Genomic DNA, 13,972 nt, shown 5'->3' on the forward strand with positions numbered 1-13,972 from the left:
ATGACCTGCTACCTGAATATATTAATGAACTACAGGAAGACATAGTTTTTGATAGGAAGGTGAGGATGATGCGTAGGGGAGATGTTGAGTACCTTAGAATTGGGCTCAAAGGTTCAAATCCGAGTAGTGCAAAGTGGATAGAGATTGGACAAGTGAGACAATTGTACCCTCACTTAGTTGATGCTTGAAAACCAACTTTTGGTGGTCCAAAAGCTTTTTCAGTGGGAAGGCCATGATCCGAATTGGATCCATGAAGATTATAACAGTACCATGACTATATCAAATTAGGACAAAAACTTTGAATTCAAAGAGCACAGAGCGATCAGGAAGACCTATGAACAGTGGTAGTTGGTAGCCAGCGAGGAATGACGAGGACCTCAATCAAAGTGCGCTGACCGAGGCCCATGGAGACCGCGCAGGAGGCGAAACTGGCACCTGGGAAGCCCAAATTGGGAAAAGGAGGCCGTTTTTTATGCGTAATTAGTGCTTAGCACTAATCGTACATTGCTAGGCAAAATCCCTCGAGAAGGAAAGCCCCGAAGCACTCAGTCGCATGGAGGCCAGGAAAACCGTGGGGAAAATGCTAAAGGCTAAAGGCGGGACTCGTGCTCCAAAACTGGTAGTATATTGGGGGCACCCTTGGGCGGTAAGAGGATTTGGAGAAAAATGAGTGATTCCATTCAACACCCGATGTGTGGCAGGCGGATGAGAGAGAAAACCACCACTCATCATGTGCTAACAGTCGAGCAAGTCAACTGCACGCAATGAGCGAATGACATCGAATCTGGGGGCTCCAGATCTAACGGTTGAGATTGCGCCCGATGGAGAAACCAAATTTGACAGGGGATTAAGCTGCAATATATAAGGATTTGAGGTCTGATTTGACCACTGATATGGTGGATGACTCATTCCACAGGTAATGGAAAAACCGAACCGACAGGGACGAGCCAGCGCAATTCGTAAGAGGACAAGTGGCCACTCCCTATGAGCCGTTGATGATGACGTAGAGGACAGGGAACTCTAAGTGAGCAGTAGCAGGCGATCTAACGGGAGCAGAAGAGGAAGCGAGCAGTCATGAGATTTATTGGCTTTAAAGCCATGAACAGAGACAAAGAACAGAGGACACCGAGAGGAAGAACCAGAGAGAAGAAGATGAAGACAAAGAAGAGATAGTGAAGCAAAGAGCAGAAAAGACAGAAAGACAAGGTGACCTGCAGCATAAGGTAGCATCGAGCAATACCTGAGAAGATCTGTTGGGAATTTAGCACCACATTGGGCTCCTCCCATTAAATACCAGAGAGGTCAAGAGCTGGTAAGGAAAAGAGTTTGTGCACTCTAATGGCTTGGGGGACCCAAGAACCACCCTGCCAAGCAATTCTGTTTCAGGAGACTCAGATTGAGCTCCTCATTGTAATTCTCTACTTTAAAGACACAATAAAAGAAGGCCACCACTGAAAGCTGGACTGGAGACATAGCCCTGGAGATTAGGGTGAACTCCTTATTAATTGTTGTGTTCTTGTATTTTCTTACTATGTTTCTCTGCTATTTTCCGTTTCTAGTGTCTGTGTATTTCACAATCTAATTGTTCTGTTTCCTAAAATGACATAGACACACACCAGCACAAGAGTCTGTAATACCTTCATTCATTAATTAATTAACTGAGGTCACTCAAGAGTGGTTTCAGATCAGACACATAAATGTCGATGATGTATTTTTCAACCCAAATGGCACTACCAAGAATTCATAATGTTCATACTTGGTCCCGAATGCAGACTTGTGTATATCCTCATCCTTGATCTGGACTTGATGATATCATCACCTCAAATATATCTTCACAAACACTAGGGCTCCTCTTAATTGGTCAAATAAATCATAAATTCTAGGTAATCAACAATTATTTTTAATATTTTCCCTATTCAAATATATGTAATCGATACACAACCTAAGGATGCCACCCTTTTTCTTCTAAAATAAACTATAATATCCCCATGATATTACACTGGGTCTAATGTACCCTTTATCTAACATTTCCTTTAGTTTTATTTCCATCTCCACTAACTCATGTGTGCTCATTCTATGGGGTGCCATGAAATAGGCACTGCTCCTAAAGTGACCTCTATTGTGAAATTAATATCACTCTTAGGTGGCATTCTTAGAATCTCCTCAAGAAACACATCACTTTATTCTTGTAGTACAGTGTGATCTTCAATTCTTTTCTTGTTTTCCTATTTTATACTTATCACTTTTATGGAATACAAGAGACATCCCTTGGTGCAACATTTATTTAGTTGCAAAGATGAAATCTATCTTACAGAGATAAGCTTCTAAACTCCTTGCAATAGTCTTTAATCTACTTCATCATCTATACATTCCAATGTCTAATCATAGTAGCCTAATTTTTCCCTATAAGTTTTTATCCAACCCATGCCAATTGGGTCATACAACCACAAGGTAAAAATATTTAAAGTGATTTTGTATTCATGCCACTTATTTTAAATTGGCATGATTAAACATAATTAGTCACCTTCTATTGTCTTTATAATAAACACCCTCCAAATTTTTCTTACATTTAAATTTTGGAGCCTCCTTATGATCATTTTTATATGCATGCCACTTATTCTAAATTGGCATGATTCAACATAATTAGTCACCTTTTGTTGTCGCTACTATAAACACCCTCCAAATTTTGCCTACATTCAAATTTTGGAGCCTCCTTATGATCATGCCATCCTTAGCTTCAAATCGTTAATGTCATGCTTATTTATGTTGATCAAGAATTCAATTACTCCTTCAAATACTCTTAAGTGTCAAAGTGACTTGCTTACACATGCTCACCTTGTGATGCTCTCATAGAATACTTATTCTAAGCATCCTTAGTAGTCAATCAGTTAAGCATTGTGCAACCCCTGATGATAGTCACTATGTAATTTCTAATGGCAATGACTGCATAATGACTAGAGATGATGACTACGTAGTGGCTAGAGATAGTGCTTGCGCAACCCTTTTGGAAAGTTTTATCACAGTTCCTGGAGATAGAGACTATGTAATCCTTATAGAAAGTGATAGTGTGAGGGAATCCTCTGCAGATAGTGATTGCAGACTCTTTGTCGATAGTGAGAATGTAATTCTTCAAGTCAGTTGATTCACTCTTCACTCCTAGTTTCTTGACATGCAGTAAGCTCACTTAGAAATCTTTACCCTAATAATATGTTTAATCTGCCTGTATAAAGAGTCTAGTCCAAATCTCATCCTTATATTCATCCTTTTCTTTTGATCTCTGTGTGCCATTGGAGTATAAGGAGAGTTCTCTCACCCATGGTTGCAAATGTCCTATATTCTGGGTGAGTTACTCAACTATCACTTTTACTTTCACAAGCATCACTTTTTCTTTATTTTTCTCTTACATGCATCATTTTTTCTTGCTCTATCTTTTACAAGTGTTGCATTTGCTCTAATTTTTGTATTTTAAAAAATGAGAAAATTTAAAATGTGTGGAAGCCCAAGGGTCACACATGGAACATGAAGAGTCACTAGGAATTCCTAGAGTCAAGTAAGAGCTCAAAGGTCATGTAGAATCTCAAAAGTAATATTGAAAGCCCAAGAATCATGAGGGAGGTCAAGAGTCATGAGGGAGGTCAAGAGTCACATGGGATGTGAAAATTCACCTCATTTATAATATATACATCCTCAGATCTCAAGCAAAGGACTTTTCCCCTTAGCTTCTCTAGCTTGGAATAGGAGAGAAGATCATGTTGGAGGATTGAGTGGTGACTTAATGTTCCACTATTGGGATAGTGTCGTATCATTGTAATTGTGTATATTGTGAATTTCACTTAATATATGAAGCTCTCAGAGTCATAACACTTTCATGCATATGTCGTGAAAGATTTTAAGATTATGATTTCATTATTTGTGGTGTATGTTTATGTTTACACATACTAATGAAAATGAACTATTTTATTGGCTTTAGCATGCATCTTGTTGAATGTACATTATTACTTTCTTTCATGATCGTTGTTACTATGTGAACTATTTCATAGGTTAACTAATGATTATTTCCATGCTCCAATGTGCCTTTACTAGAATAATATTATTACTTTTCTCTTAAAGCCGCACTCTTTCTACTTTGTTCATGGAAGAATCTTATATGCATTAAAATTGTATGCCTCACAATGTCAACTTAACTGCTTGTTTCAAAGGTTGTTTGCATAATATCTTATGTTGAGCATTGTAGTCAAGGAAAATATCTAAGAATAACAGTGGATCATCCTATTATCCAGATGGGGCTCCTAATCCAAACTATGTGATGTCTAGTTGAGACCTCATATTGGGGAGACCCCCTATATTTATGGATTTCCAACATCATCAACAAGTGGTGCTACAAGGAGGGCCAGATGACAAGCTGAGCCCATTGCTTGTCTATTTTGAATCTCGCACCTTGAAATGTATCATCCCCAAATCATAATCCCAAGGTGTTTTTCTAAAATACTAGATCTTAAAATCCCCAAGAAAATAATTCATGAATTGTCACAATTCAAGTTTGATGGCGAGGGTCAATTAACTGTCCTTTGACAAATGATTCATTTTATTCATTTTTGTCTTTCTAATGGAATTCATTGTAAGGATATCATGGCCAACTTTTTACCATCATCCTTGAAGGTTGTGTTAAACTATGGCGTCATACATTACCAATCGCTTCTATTATTTCATTCAAACAACTCATTAAGGAGCTTTGTGAAGATTTTGACAGGTACGATTATCAAGATACATGTAAAAGGATCAATCATCTTAGCATGAAATCCAATGAATAATTATAATATTTTGGTGATAGATTTCTTCATATTTGTTATGAATTTCCTAAAGAGGATGTGGATTGGGATATCATGAGTTAAAAATTTTGGGTTTTGGTTCAAATCTCTTCGACTCAATTTTAATTGAATTCCCTATTGATGGTGGATCATATTATAATGATATTAAACTTAAAAACACAAATCAAGCAAGTCTGATCCAAAATTTGATTTTTCCAACTTTTCTTAGTCACGAGACACCTCAAATCACCCCTTTATTCATTCTCCTCCTCCCTTTTCATTATCAAATAAGGTATTCTCTTGTGCTATTGTTGAAGTTGGGAAATCAAAAAATCAAATTGTGGATTCACTGATCCCACCTTCATACCCTTCTCATGATCAATATATTATCCAAAAATCCTTGAATTTTCTAACACATTCATAGAGCCTAATGTGAAGGTTTATCCCTTGATTATCCAAGATGGAGTTAATGCATATAATCTTAATGTTTAATATGATTTGATTGAAAGTATTGTTTCTTCAAGGGATACTTGCCCTTCCTTTATCATCTACATCTCATGGCTCTTTATACCTTGATTCCCTTGATCAAGCTGCTCCACCAAGTTCTTTAGATACTCTTGATTCCCAATTTCTTGGTCCAAATGGGGATCATGTACAAGGTGGTCAAGTTCCATGGGTAGAGTGGTAGAATGGTGAAGATATTTTTAATCTCTCTTCCCTATTTCAAATCCATCAATGTCAAGATGTTGTTATGTCATTCATAGCTTATCAGGAATCTAGTAATCCTGGTAATCATTCAAATGGAACCAAATATCTTGTCCAAGATAAAGCCTTAGATAGCCAACGCCCTGATACCAATGAATCCATTACTATATATGGCCATGAATGCCTAAGTACATCAGATTATCTCTTGTTTTATCAAGAATACTTTATTTGCAAAGTTTGATCTGGAATTTGATTTGATCATAAAAGAGTTTCTCACAAGAATTTCTTACTCAACTCACCAACCCTTGTGTCAATATGTTTGTAATAAATCAATTGATATATCATGTTCTTACAATTCATATTCTAATGAATTTGAACTCAAGTACATGCAAGGTGGTAAAGTTTCCCATTATGAAGAAGATGATGCGGTGATCATTAAACACCTTTCTTATCATTTGGGTAGTCTATTTGGTGATGTTGAGATATTCGATGAAACTACTAATTCCAATAGTTATCATCTGCTTCGTAATGATCCTGTTGAAATAATTTGTGACAATTGTATTCACACAAATGATGATCTAACTATACCCTAAAATTTTTATCATTCAACATTTGCAAGATATGGAACTCATAAGGAAGTCGAGGCACTTCAACTCCCACTACTGGTTATGTTAGGTTCTCACGATCATGATGTGGTCCCCGTACTAGGTTAGATTAGAATTTTCTCTCATAATTCTTTTCTTAGCATTGTTTCACTATATGTAAGCTCACTCTTGAAGGATTTTCAGTGTTTCCAAGTTTATTCACTTAATCCTGAAGATAGATTCTCTACGCTGATAGAAGATTTATGTTTGTTTAATGTAGAAATTCCTTGTGGATTCAAAATGCTAAATGTAATTTACTAAAACAATAAACTTGAATCTACTCTTCTCGTCAACGAAAACAATTAAATGAACATGAAATCATAAATCATAAATCAGACAAGAGAAAGAATTCAATCAACACATTACATAATTATTTCTTGGCGAAAGCCACAACTAAAAACCCCTGCTATATGTATATTGCTTTAGTCAGAAAATATGAGAAGATTACAACGCTTTTCTCAACCCTGAGCAACCTCTGCACTATCTCTATCGATCTCACAACTTCCTAGACAAGCCCAAGCCAATATTTAACCAATTTTCTTCTTGCCCAATTCCCTATTTCCTTGTGTTGTTTCCTTGGGAATTAACCCCTATTAATTAGGGAAATTCCTCAAAGGAATTGTGTAATCCATCATAGGCCTTCCTTTGACTGCATGCACCACCTATACAATTCAGATGATTATATAATTGATAGTAGACTTCCCCTAAGCTCCAACCTCAACTAGATAACTCTCATATATGAAATGCATGAGTTATTTATGAGTGAATCATCACTTAACTGGTTGATCACTACAGGAAGCACCCCACTCCTAGACCTCCCACTAGTTCCTCCAACATTTGGAACTATTTTAACTGACTTTAACTTAGTTAAACTAAATTAATTAATTACAACTCAAAATAAACTCAACGAGGGCTCCTATAATGTCAGAGACACTCTACATGACTCAATTTAGACCCTAAACTCGAATTAACTAAGCCAACTAAGTCAAATTAACTTAGTTAATTAATACAAGTTGTCATGAGATGTGGAATTACAATTTGATTCCCAATTTAATTCAAGGGCACAATTAAAATGGGATTTTCTCATTGCATTTCCAACACTCCATCTCAACAAGAAGGGGATTATCTGCTACCCCAATCCCGTCTCTATGAAACTCAAATTTTCATCTTAAAAATACCTTTGTCAAAATATCTGCATGTTGTTCCTCTGTAGGAATGTACTCCAGCAACATGATTCTCCTCTATACACAATCTCGTAGATGGTGATACCGAATGTCGATATGATTAGACTAATCATGAAATATTGGATTCTCAGAGAGCTTGGTACAACTCTTATTTTTCACAGTAAACCACTGTAGGATCCGTATACAGACCAAATAACCCAATAAGGATCTTCCTCATCCAAATGGCCTCACTAGTTGCTTGACTAATAGCCATGTACTCTGCTTCTGTCGAACTGAGTGCAACTGATATTTGTTTCCTATTGTACCAAGGAACTATTGCTGACCCAATACTGAATATCCCCCCTAATGTGATCTTCCTTTCAGATGGACTCCTTTCCCAATCTAAATCTGTGAAGCCTTGAAGCTTCACTCCCCATGTCTGTCTGTACTAAAGACCAAACTAAGTGGTGCCTCTAAGGTATCTCTACACATGTTTAATTTCCTTCCAATATATTTTGGTTGGATTATCCGTTACTTGACTAAGATGGTTAACTGAAAAACATATGTCCATTCATGTGTTCACCAAATACATAAGTGAACCCATAAGCTTCCTGTAAATAGTAACCTCCACTACTTCACCACAAGTAACATCTTCCTTCCTCTAATTTCAAGCTAGAGGAGTCTGCATGGGTTTTCTCCTCTCCATGTGGAACTTCTTCAATATCTCATTGGCATACTTTCCCCGAGAGACAAATAGTTCCTCATCTCCTTTCCATTCTTCCATACCAAGGAAATAATGCATGTGCCCCCAGTCCTTCATCTCGAATTCTCTTGCAACATCCTCTTTGCAAGATTTTACCAACTTCTCATCACTTGTTATAATTAAATCATCGACATATAAAACTATAATCAACAAATTATCTTCAACCACGGTATGGTAAATCTTTGCATCTACTTCACTTTTGATGAAGCCAAACCTGGTGAAATAGCTGTCAAACCTGGTGCACCAAGCATGAGGTTCTTGTTTCAATCCATACAATTCTCGATTGAGTTTGCACACATGTGACTCTCTGTTGAAGGTCTCAAATCCTTCTGACTTCTCAATTTACACCTCTTTCTCAATCACACCCGTTGAGGAATTTTGTCTTCACATCCATATGATGTATCTTGTTGGCATTATGATTCAAGTGTTGTCCTTGATGGCAACTCACTCAGAGGTTGGTACAGGTGCTCAGAGACTGGTACAGGTGATGACAACTTATCTAGTGGACAAATCTCAGTACAGCAGGACAAGAAAGAGATATACGCAGGTTCCGCAAGGCGAAAAAGCGTGTACACGCAGGTTGGCTTCAGCAAAAGCGCGTGTATGTGGAAACGTACCTTTGGTCCATGGCGGTTAGTCCTTGGAAGTTGTGCCTATGGTTTCGGACCATTGTGTCTCGACGGGCGTGTCGATCCCTAGTATTGAAGTTGATGGTATTGTGTTACTATGGTTTTGGCTCTTGGCATTGAGCAAGACCTAAGGCTATATAAGGAAAAGATCACTAGGCCAAAGAGAGTAAGAGTGAGCAAGTGTGAGTGATGAAGATCTGAGAAAGTGTGTGATCCAAGTGCTGGTTATGGGTTGGTGATCTGAACCAAGGTTTCACCCATGTGGAGGATGATGAATGATGGAACGAGATCTCAAGGCTTGGAATGATTATCTTCATATGGTTTGACTCTGGATAGACTAGATCTACTGACGCATGTTTATTATTATGATCTGGGTATGCTTTGATGTCTGATATAGCTGCAGAGTTTTAAGGTTGAATTTATAGATCTGTACGCAAGTTGGTTTTGGTAAAAGAGCGTATACACGCAGGTTGGGGTCATCCAAGTAGCGTATACAATGTGAAGTATGATATTTGAATATGGAGCTGGATCTGGTTGTTGCTATGATTGTCTGATGATTGTTGACAGGGTTACAGTGATTCAGAATTGGGTGTTTCAGTGATTGATGATGCAGGTTGTGCTACAATGATGATTGTCTTATGGATCTAGTATGAAAATGTATGAAACATGGATCGTAGGCCGGCACCTACGTATTGGTAAACATATCAGCCAGTACAAGAGCCAGGGGGGTTGTAGCTCCCTTCCAGGAGCAGCTGGAAAACGAGTGAAGGTTGTAGCCTTCTGTAGGATTGGCACCTACGTACTAGTAAATGGATCGGCTAGTACAAAAGCTATGAGGGTTGTAGCCCTCTGCAGGTTGCAGCCTGCGTGCTGGTAAATGACTGCACCAGTGCATTGTAAAAGAAGTTTCTTATTAAAGAAGAAAGAGACGAATTGCAGCAGGTGGTTTTCACCCACATTGGGTTTCCACCTTATATCATGGTGTTCATGTGTGTGGCTCTTGTGTGATGTTCTGTTCTGTTATTCTGCACCTGTTTACTGTTAATATGCTTAATAATGATCTGATGCATTTACTGAAGATTAAGATAACTGAATTATAAGATCTCTGGATATACGCGGGTTTCATTAGACACAGTAGCGTGTACACGCGGGTTCACTTAATTGAAGTAGCGTATATGTTTCTGAGTATGAAACAGAAAAGTTTGATTGATCTGATAATACTGATTCACCCCCCCTCTCAGTATTATTTCCAACAATTGGTATCAGAGCAGGTCCTTCAGAGAAGCTTGATCGCTTGAAGGAGATTCGTAGAACAATGGGGAAGAAAGCACGTCAGAAGAAGAAGACAGCTCAAAAGAACAATGACAACCTGTCGTTGTGTGGAAGCAAGTATTCAGATCCAGAAGCACCTCAGATTGAAGATGGACAAGCAAATAAAGCGTCAGATCAAATCATAGATCAACAAGATCTACCTAGCAAAAGGGAGAATGCCCTCAAAGAAGAAATCATCAGATTAGAAGAACAGTTGGAATGTGCCTTCAAAGTTCGAGAAATGCTGCTAGCACTGAATAAAGAGCAAGAAAACGAGATCCTCAAACTAAGGCATCAGTTGGATGAAGAAAGGAAAGTTGGAGAGACCTTGAAGAAGCAATGTCTTGAAAAAGAAGAACAACATCAAGTTGAGGTAAATATCTTGAAAAGCAAATTAGAAGAAAAGGATAAGCTTTTACGATTTCAAGATAGCTCTAAAGTCTTGGATGATATTCTTAGTAGTCAAAGATCTCCTGCTATCAAGACTGGTCTTGGTTTTCATGAATATGTTGAAGGTGAATCTAGTTCACAAGGTGAGGCAAGAAACTCTAATGAGAAATCTGAAATGCCCAAAAAGGAACAACCAAGGAAAGAAATTCCTCAAGGAAGATTCTCTACTCCTAACTATGGACGTAATAGACGATTATTTCCTCCACTGAATAATGTTGAATGTTATGTGTGTCATAATCTTGGACATGTTGCAGCCATATGTAGAAGAAGACGGTTTCAAGACCATCATGCAGAAAGATCATCACATTCAAGATACTTTAATGGATATTGCTTTTCTTGCAATATGTTTGGCCACAAAGCTGCTGATTGCTACAAGAGGAATATGAAACATGTAAGATGCTATGCATGTAACAAGTTTGGACATAAAGCAAGAGATTGCAGGAACAAAGCTCATGATAAGAAGAAATCATCAACATGCGTGAAGATATGGAAGAAGAAGGAAGTTCAGTCAGAAAGATGTGGCACAGCACAGGGTACTCAGCACAGCACAGACATAACAGACTCAGGGGGAGCTGAAGGTATAGAACTTCAGTGTTCTGATTCTCATACGCAAGTTTCATGAAGACAAGTCGCGTATATACGCGAGTTACATGCTGCAAAGTCGCGTATATGGAGAAAGGGCAGCAGAACAGATGGTTATATGGAGAAAGGGCAGCAGAACAGACCCAGGTTCAGTCATGGTTGGCTCAGGCTCAGGGGGAGCAAAACAGACTCAGGAAATGGTTGGCTTACACTCAGGGGGAGAATATTCTTCAAATAATGCATTGTTGGCATTATGGTTAGAAGGTGTTGATAAAGTCTATGAAGCTAAATGATACATCTTACTGTTTAGGAATGGTATTGCAGGCTGATGCTTATGGTACAGATCATGATGCTGTTGATGGCTTTCATAAGTCTTGGTCTAGATATTTCATCACTATGTCATGTATCTCTTTTATGATGTCAAGGTCATGTAACGGCCTATGTTGGTTTCCCCACTATGCCTGGGATGAATGATGAAATGTTCATGTATTATCATGTATCTTCACATGGTTAGGTGGATGAGTCAATATTGGGATATCCCCACTAGGTTGGGTGATGAATGTATGTTGAGTCTTTTGGTGATAGGAAGGTCTTCTATGATGTATAAGTCTTTGTTCTTCTTGAAGAACATCTTTTGCAGATCTTGCCTACAGTCAAGGGGAGCATGAACAGCACAATTCAGCAAGAGCAGGATGGATAGATTGGTACACTTTGGCATACACAAAGGGGGAGCACATTTGGAGATTTCAGCATGTACTCAGGGGGAGTATGGACAGCAGTATGAACAGCAGAAGGTATACCAAGGAAGAGAATATCTTGGTCCACCCTTTGCCCTTGATGTCAAAGGGGGAGAGTGACTTGGTGTGGTGGTTGCCATCAAGTCCAAAGGGGGAGATTGTTGGCATTATGATTCAAGTGTTGTCCTTGATGGCAACTCACTCAGAGGTTGGTACAGGTGCTCAGAGACTGGTACAGGTGATGACAACTTATCTAGTGGACAAATCTCAGTACAGCGGGACAAGAAAGAGATATACGCAGGTTCAGCAAGGCGAAAAAGCGTGTACACGCAGGTTGGCTTCAGCAAAAGCGCGTGTATGTGGAAACGTACCTTTGGTCCATGGCGGTTAGTCCTTGGAAGTTGTGCCTATGGTTTCGGACCATTGTGTCTCGACGGGCGTGTCGATCCCTAGTATTGAAGTTGATGGTATTGTGTTACTATGGTTTTGGCTCTTGGCATTGAGCAAGACCTAAGGCTATATAAGGAAAAGATCACTAGGCCAAAGAGAGTAAGAGTGAGCAAGTGTGAGTGATGAAGATCTGAGAAAGTGTGTGATCCAAGTGCTGGTTATGGGTTGGTGATCTGAACCAAGGTTTCACCCATGTGGAGGATGATGAATGATGGAACGAGATCTCAAGGCTTGGAATGATTATCTTCATATGGTTTGACTCTGGATAGACTAGATCTACTGACGCATGTTTATTATTATGATCTGGGTATGCTTTGATGTCTGATATAGCTGCAGAGTTTTAAGGTTGAATTTATAGATCTGTACGCAAGTTGGTTTTGGTAAAAGAGCGTATACACGCAGGTTGGGGTCATCCAAGTAGCGTATACAATGTGAAGTATGATATTTGAATATGGAGCTGGATCTGGTTGTTGCTATGATTGTCTGATGATTGTTGACAGGGTTACAGTGATTCAGAATTGGGTGTTTCAGTGATTGATGATGCAGGTTGTGCTACAATGATGATTGTCTTATGGATCTAGTATGAAAATGTATGAAACATGGATCGTAGGCCGGCACCTACGTATTGGTAAACATATCAGCCAGTACAAGAGCCAGGGGGGTTGTAGCTCCCTTCCAGGAGCAGCTGGAAAACGAGTGAAGGTTGTAGCCTTCTGTAGGATTGGCACCTACGTACTAGTAAATGGATCGGCTAGTACAAAAGCTATGAGGGTTGTAGCCCTCTGCAGGTTGCAGCCTGCGTGCTGGTAAATGACTGCACCAGTGCATTGTAAAAGAAGTTTCTTATTAAAGAAGAAAGAGACGAATTGCAGCAGGTGGTTTTCACCCACATTGGGTTTCCACCTTATATCATGGTGTTCATGTGTGTGGCTCTTGTGTGATGTTCTGTTCTGTTATTCTGCACCTGTTTACTATTAATATGCTTAATAATGATCTGATGCATTTACTGAAGATTAAGATAACTGAATTATAAGATCTCTGGATATACGCGGGTTTCATTAGACACAGTAGCGTGTACACGCGGGTTCACTTAATTGAAGTAGCGTATATGTTTCTGAGTATGAAACAGAAAAGTTTGATTGATCTGATAATACTGATTCACCCCCCCTCTCAGTATTATTTCCAACATATCTTCCATCCCATCTGTACTAAAAGTGCTAGAATAGATCTGATTAAAGAGTACCTTTCTACTAGAGAAAAGGTCTCCTCATAATCAATTCACTCCACCTGAGAGAACCCTTTGGCCATAAATTTTACCTTATGTTTCTACACACTCCCATCTGTTACTTCCATTACCTTGTAAAGCCATCTGGAACTCACCATTGACTTATCTTCTAGTATTGGGACAACTTACCAAACATTATTTCTGATAATGGAGTCATACTCCTCAACCATGACATCAACCCATACTGGTTGTTGCACTGCTTCCTTTAATGAGGATGGCTCAATCTCTACACTCTCGCTCATCAAATCCATGTAGCCAATGTACTGATCTGGTGACATCCTCTGTTTGTGCTCTGATGTGGGTTCTCCTACATTCTCTCTAGCATCACACATCAATCTGTTAGCCTCTCTGGTGCACTTCTTTCCATGTATGGAAGTCTCTATATGAGTGGTTTCTTCCACTCTCTACTCCTCTGCATCTGACTGCTCCACATCATCCTGAGGTT

This window comes from Pinus tabuliformis, chromosome 3_2 (genome assembly GCF_031772625.1).
Source record: "Pinus tabuliformis cultivar Carrire ecotype Pingquan chromosome 3_2, CPIR1, whole genome shotgun sequence".
NCBI lineage: Eukaryota > Viridiplantae > Streptophyta > Pinopsida > Pinales > Pinaceae > Pinus > Pinus tabuliformis.